This window comes from Castor canadensis, chromosome 9 (genome assembly GCF_047511655.1).
Source record: "Castor canadensis chromosome 9, mCasCan1.hap1v2, whole genome shotgun sequence".
NCBI classification, from domain to species: domain Eukaryota; kingdom Metazoa; phylum Chordata; class Mammalia; order Rodentia; family Castoridae; genus Castor; species Castor canadensis.
This window is the reverse complement of record NC_133394.1, coordinates 66,284,723-66,292,535: the sequence shown is the minus strand read 5'-3', so window position 1 is coordinate 66,292,535 and position 7,813 is coordinate 66,284,723. Positions and strand designations below refer to the sequence as shown.

At 37.3% G+C, this 7,813-nt stretch overlaps 1 non-coding gene across 1 annotated transcript; it reads left to right on the top strand.

Moving 5' to 3' along the window:
- The first annotated feature begins 535 nt into the window (after positions 1-535).
- LOC141411062 (U1 spliceosomal RNA) lies at positions 536-697 on the top strand. Its single transcript, XR_012435923.1, has one exon. It is a non-coding gene; the product is annotated as a U1 spliceosomal RNA (small nuclear RNA).
- Positions 698-7,813: the final 7,116 nt, after the last annotated feature.

The window sequence follows — 7,813 nt, the reverse complement described above, 5'->3', positions numbered from 1 at the left end:
AATTTCATTACCACTGTTTGCGGTGTACTTAGTTCATTCACTTCTAGTGTGCATGTGTAGTGGTTTCAGAACTGCTACACGGTGTGCCCCACTGGACACCACTTTACTGTGTAACGCACAGGCTTATGCACATTGTGTACAATTTCTTCGGACTTTATTCCGCAACTTCCAAATACTAAAGGTATTTGGTTCAGCAACCTTTTCCTCCATTGTCATTAACAAGGTTTTTTCAGACATTGTAATACAGTACTTATTTTGTCACATTCTGAATTTTATCCTAGGATTTCCCACCCTCCTAAAAGCATTAAGTTTCATTCTTTGTGCTATAGAATTTTATGGATTTTAACCAATCATTTATAAAAATACTGATCATTATTTCAACAACTTACAAAAATAATTGTCCAAGTCATTTTGAATTGTTACAATGTTCTCTATTCTTCATCTCTTTATCACCATTTTGTTCTTTCTGATATCATAATGTCCCATGCATGAATGGGAGACAAGGAAATTCCTATGGTTAAGAAATGCAAAGATGGTACTTACCTGGCAGGGGAGATACCATGATCACGAAGGTGGTTTTCCAGGGTGAGGCTTATCCATTGCATTCCAGATGTGTTGACCCCTGCGATTTCCCCAAATGGGGGAAACATGACTGCATAATTTGTGGTATTGGGGACTGTGTTTGTGCTCTCGCCTGAAAAATAATAAATTAAAAAAAAAAAAGAAATGCAAAGACCAGGAGATTTCATTTTGGCTAGGGAATTGATATAAGTTAAATTAAGTAATTTAATAAAAGATGTGGTAGCCAAAGATAAATAGACTTAAGGAACATCTGGAGAAGAAGGAAATGGACACTAAGAATCAGCACAGTGAAAGAGGCCTTGGCAACACTGGTTTAAAAGTCAATTTAGCACACTGTACAGGACCAACTTTAAGATTTCACCATGCTTAAAACTTGTTCAGACTGATTTACAAGCCAAAGGAAACTCAACTTACCAAGTGAAGCTCACATCTGTTTAGGATCTTAACTTTTCTTATCAGGATTAATCGAGAGTGAGACCTAGCCTCTGTTGTCAAAGAGATAAACATTGCAGAGGAAGCTAAAGACATCTGATTTCTGAATGCAATTCTGCTACAGTGTACTGGATGAATCCATCAGTCTATATGGGAGACATACTTCATATTCTCTATAAAGTGTTGTGTTAGTCTTTAAATAGCAGTAACTGGGTTATTATGAAAAGAAATGTGAACCTTAGATTAGAGGCCTATGGAAATCACTAAATTCATTAAGTAGTTTAAATTTCTGTATAATAAATGCTGGCTAAGACTGTAATCACCATGTGAAATTTAGAATGGCTAAAGTTCATAGAAGAAAAACATTATGCAATATATGTACAGATTTAGACTAGCAAAAGACAGCAAACTATAGTTGAAAAGGATTTTGATATGGAAAAGCAGTGAGTAAACCTTAAAAGAGGCTATCTGGCTTACATGTTAGAAGAATGAAATTGCTGGAAAAACTAACTGAAATATGATAAAGTTAAAGACAAATCTCAGCTCTGTGTAGCAGTAGAATGGAAAGGAGAAACCAAAAAGAGGAGGGCAAAAAAGAATGAGTCATTTTGAAAATGTGTTTTAACTGATGCAACATGAAGGGAATAGTCTCCAAAATATTAGTTTTCTTAGGTATTAAAGTATACCTAGAGTTGAATTAAGTTCATTTTTGTTTTAATGATTTATAACAAATCTATTAATAATTTATTGAGCATGTACTATGAACCAGGCATTGTGCTAATTTCTTTCTAGACATTACTTCATGAATTGTGGATTTTTATAGCCATCTCAAGAAATTTCCAGAAACAGGCAGCAAGGCTTAAAAGGTTTCCATGTTTAAAATTAATGGTTGCACAGATACAAAACTCAGAGGAATTGCTTAAACCAAGATTTACAACAAAACTTTTCCATAAATACTATATTCATAAAACATATTATTTCTATTAAAATAATACTATTCTTCTACAGCCAAAGATTGGAAAAAAGTAGGATTTACCATCAGGTCTTTGGTTCTTCTGAAGTCAGAATCTTCTAAATATTATGCATGGCATAAGCCATGTAAACACTGGGATGTTTTAACACATGTCCCCCGCAGACATTGGCCATATGGGTGGTATGTGTATGAATGTGCACCTATCTGAATGGGCTGGGTATGCGTGTACCTGACAGTGCTGTTATGGAGTTCTTATCATCAAGGTTTTCTATTCTTCTATTCAAGATTTTTCTGGCAAATGTGCTAAGCTAGAAGTTTTGAAAGAAGACTTCAGAATCATGCTCCATCCTACAGTATATTGATAAAGATGAAAAAAGAAATCATGTATAAAGATGTTTTTCACAGTTCCATCTTTTACATGCAAACTTTTAGGGAGACATACATATAAAAGAATAGTATGAGATTACACATTTCTGATTCTTCTGTTGGATGTAATTTGGAACAAGTTTGCATTCTAAGCAATCATCACCTACAACATGTGTTTTAAAAATGCTTTACCATGTTAAAACTATGATATATAAAATAACATAGCTTGAGGACTCAATGGGAAGGAAAAACACATTTTTTTCTATTGCTCTTTGACAAAATAACCATGCTTTGATTTATACTCCATTAAATATAGCACATTAGTGGCAGCTGCTTTCAATGACCTTTTATAATCCATAGAGGGACAGGATTTCAGTGGAATTTGGAATCATAGAGTTGAGTATTTATTTGGCTTTGACTCCATTCAGTATTGTGAGACCTCCCAGCACTCTAATATTCCACACACATCTGAGTTCCCTGACATTGTTTCACACATGGTCACATATGGTGTTAGCCATTTCTGTCCCTTTTTTGCTTCCTGATGCCTATTGCTGTAAATTAAAAAATGTGGCTATGGACCCTGCAATGGTCTGAAAGTGAAGCCTTCTGCTGAGGGCATAGTACAGTATATTTCAGCTGTAAGCTGGTGTATATTTTTATGTCTCTAAATGGTCTTTATATGTCTGTACCAACCACTTCTGCCATGTGGTCCAAATGTATAACAAGCATTTTGAAAAAGGACTTTGGTTCTGCTATCCACTTTCCTAAAAACCTCATGCATGAGTCTATGGAGCAGAACTAAGATTAATCTGAGTAACTAACACAGAACTTCCTTGAGAATCACTCACTTGTAGTCATAGGCAGAATGGAACATGGACACCTGTGTAGCTTTTCTCTTGAGAATATCTTCAGTTGAGGCTCTTCTGTCATTTTTCCTTAGGCTCACCTGACAGTTTTGTTTTTCAGACATTCTAAACATGATCCTTCCTCTCACCACTGTTCCTCACACCTCAGGGAAACACCACTGACACCTTAGATAAAATATCTCTATTGACTTTATAGGCTTACATTGAAATAAATGACTGCTTGGCAATGATCCTAGCTCCATTGTTGTACACTGGGGGAAAACTAAGGATAGGACAAGCTCTGTCATGTTACAGCTGTGATGTGATATCACAGCTCTTTTCCTATGTTAGCAAACTATCTCATCCACCACAAAAGCTCACTCACTTTGTGTGAAAATGCATAAAACCCTCCATATTTTATGTATGGAGTAACAGTTTTCAGGAAGAAGAGTCCCACTTACAGAGATGAGAGAAACAGAATCATTCTGAACACTTTTCCAAGCATACTTTGCCCAAGTATCTAGTCCTTGAGGGAGAGTGAGTTCCATTATCTCTCATTGGAATCACTTTTATAACTACAGTACATATGTATTGGTCAGAATTTTTTAATTCTAGTAATATAAAAAAATTATAATTACAACAATGACAATAATGAAAAAAATTCCATTTGTTAATGTTTTCACATTAGTAATTTAAGATTTTAATTAAAAAATAATTTGTTTGGCCTTAACAGCCAACATCATAATCAATGGTGAAAAAGTGAAACTATGTCCCCCAAAATCAGGAACCAGACAAGGATGCCCACTATCCCCACTCCTTTTCAACATAGTACTGGAATTTCTAGCCAGAGCAATTAGGCAAGAAGAAGAAATAAAAGGAATACAAATAGGTAAAAAACTGTCAAAGTATCTCTATTTGCAGATGATATGATCCTATACCTTAAAGACCCAAAAAACTCTACCCAGAAACTTTATACACCATAAACAGGTATAGCAATGTGGCAGGATACAAAATCAACCTACAAGAATCATTAGCTTTTCTATACACTAATAATGAACAAAATGAAAAGAATATATGAAAACAATTCCACTTACAATAGCTTCAAAAAAATCAAATACCTAGGAGTAAACTTAACAAAAGATGTGAATGACCTCTACAAGGAGAATTACAAGCCCCTGAGGAAAAAGATCGAGAAAGACTACAGAAGATGGAAAGATCTCCCATACTCATGTATTGGTACGATCTACATAGTAAAAATGCCTATACTACCAAAAGCAATCTACATGTTTAATGCAATTCCCATTAAAATCCCAGTGATTTTCATCACAGAGACTGAAAAATCTACATTAAAGTTCATGTGGAAACAGAAGAGACCACAAATAGCCAAGTCAATACTCAACAAAAAGAGCAATGCTGGAGATATCACAATACCTGTCTTCAAACAATATTACAAAGCAATAGCAATAAAAACAGCATGGTACTGGCACAAAAACAGACATGAAGTCCAGTGGAACAGAATAGAGGACCTGGATATGAATACCACACAGCTATGCCCACCTTATTTTTGACAAAAGGACCAAAAATATATGATGGAGAAAAGACAGCCTCTTCAACAAATGCTGCTGGGAAAAGTGGTTATCCATCTGCAAGAAAGTAAAACTAGATCCATGTCTATCACCCTATACTAGTATCAATTCAAAATGGATTAAAGACCTTAATATCAGACCTGAAACTCTGAAGTTAGTACAGAAAGGAGTAGGAAACACTCTGGAACTCATAGGTATAGGCCAGGACTTCCTCAATAGAACACCAGCAGCTCAGCAACTAAGAGGAAGAATTGACAAATGGAACTTCCTAAAATTAAAAAGCTTCTGCACAACAACAGAAATGGTCTCTAAACTAGAGACCACCCACAGAGTGGGAGAAAATATTTGCTAGCTATATATCAGACAAAGGACTGATATCCAGAATATACAGGGAACTTAAGAAACTAAACTCTCGAGGTTGCCAGGAAGATGGTGGCTAGAGGGAGGAAGCAGAAAGCGAGCCTCCTATAGTGAAATCTTGGAGAGACGCCGGAGACACACTTTGCAGGCATAATCACTGAGAAAAGGCATAACTTTGACCCATCCACACCTCCAGCTGGCACAGAGAATCTCAACTTCACGTTAAATGGAGAAACGAGGAGAGCCCCTGGACCGCCAGTCACTGGCGCCCAGACAGCTTGGGAAGACACAGACCAGGTGAGCTTCATGGTACCGTGGTACTCCCACAGACAAACTTGGGCCAGAGCAGCATAGCCCCCTGGACAGACTGACCTCCACCCCAGGAAAAAAGAGAAATTGAGTAATAAGCAATAAGAACAAATAAGACACGCTGGAAAGAGGGTGGGGCGCCCTGAGCGCTGAATATTGGGGGAAGGGAATCCTTCCTGGGACTGTAAATAAACAAGCTGGGCAGGCCGGAGAGCCTCTGGTGGGAGCAGGGGTACGCGCCCAGCAACCAGGAGTGGGGAAGCTCCTCTCCACAGGAGAGGAGGGAAGACCCACTTTCCATGTGAGCTGTAAACAAACATGGCAGCTGGCAGGAGCAGCAGCACCACCCAGTAACCAGGAGCGGGAAAGCTTGTGAAAGTGGTGGTGGGAGGAGAACTGCACAGGAGAGGGGGGAAGACCCACCTCCCACATGAACTGTAAATAAACATGCAGGCCTGAGAACGCAGGTGCAGTGTCACCTTTCCCAGTGCTTGGAAAGGGGAAAGCTTGTAGCAGAAGCTCACACACAGGAGAAATCTGAGCAACAAAGCCTGTGGGTCCAGGTGAGTGCTAAGCTCGCCCCAGAGATCTGCATAAATAACGCCTCCAGCAACAGCAGGCTGACAACAGAGGGCAGGCAAGCCACAGTTGCAGAAACCATTCTCAGAACTGTCTCCAGACTCTTTTTTTTTTTCTTTGTCTCCCTACCTTTGATGAGAGCACAACCAAATTACACCTGCAAGCTGAAAAACTTACTGAAACTGTATTGCATTTGAACTTGGGATACTTGGTGGGTTTATTTTTGTGCACGTGTGTGTAGTTTTGTTCTTCTTTATGCGTCCCCTAGGTGAGACAACTACAGAACAACATCTGAGGTACCATCTCCAGGATTGGAGACTGCGACTTCACTGCATTTGAACTTGGAAGTTTTTTGGTTTTTTGGTTTATTTAAATTGTCTATTTTTTCATTTTATTTTAAAACATTTTTATAAATAGATTTTTCTTTCATTTACTTATTTTTTGTTTTTATTCTTACCTTTTTTTTTTAGTTTTCATTTTCAATCCTCTCTCTGTCTCTCTAATGTCTGTTCAGCTTACTGTCAATTAGTACACTAAAGCTCCCTATTTCTACCTTTGAAATCTTCTTGTCTGACACCATGTTCTGTTTTCTCCCTCCAGTCTGTGTATTTATTTTTCCCATTTCTTTAGCTTCTTGCTTTCCATCTCAGCTAATCCTTCCATTCTAAATATTACCATTGTTATTATTACAAGCTAGAAAATACTTAATTGCACACAGTACAGGGACAGTAACAACACCAAAGACAATGACAGGAAGACAGAAAAAACAGGGAAACCAGTTTCCACACAGCAAAAAATCAGTACAGGAACCAGAGGGGAATGAAGAAAACAGGTACTCAGGTCCAGACTCCAAGAAAATGAAGATAAACTATGCCAAAGGACCCAATAAAGCCCACAAAAAATAATTTAAAAGAAGATATAATAGAGGTACTCAATGAGAATTTTATAGAATGATACTGGATAGGGTCAACCAAAATGTACAGGAGACACTCAAGAAATTCCAAGACAACAAAAATAGAGAATTTGAAAAAACAAAGAAGAAATAAAGGAAACCATAGAAGCACTGTATAAACACCAAAGTGAAAGATAGAACACGATGAATATACAGATAAATGAACTCAGGACAAAAATAGACAACATAAAAGAAGAAAACAGCCAGGATATGGAAAACCTCAGAAAAAAGAATGAAACAGAACTGCAAAACAAAACAGAAGGCCAATCCAGCAGAATAGAACAAACAGAAGACAGAATCTCAGAACTTGAAGATGAAATGGTAATTAAAGGAAAAACTGAAGAACTATTAATTAAACAACTCAACACCTGTGAAAAGAAAATGCAAGAACTCACCGACTCCATCAAAAGACCAAACTTGAGAATCATGGTCATCGAAGTACTAGAAGAGGTGCAAGTGAACAGAATGCGTAATATATTTAACACAATAATATCGGAAAATTTCCCAAATCTAGAGGAAGATATTCCCATACAAATGCAAGAGGCTTCCAGGACACCAAACAGACCAGATCAAAATAGAACTACCCCACGACATATCATCATTAAAACAAAAAGTTCAGAAACTAAGGAAAGAATATTGAAGGCTGTAAGAGAGAAAAAACAAGTAACATACAAAGGTAAACCCATCAAAATTACAGCAGACTTTTCAACAGAAACATTAAAAGCAAGAAGAGCATGGGGTGAGATCTTCCGGGCATTGAATGAAAATAACTTCAACCCCAGGATACTCCACCCAGCAAAACTATCATTCAAAATAGATGGAGCAATAA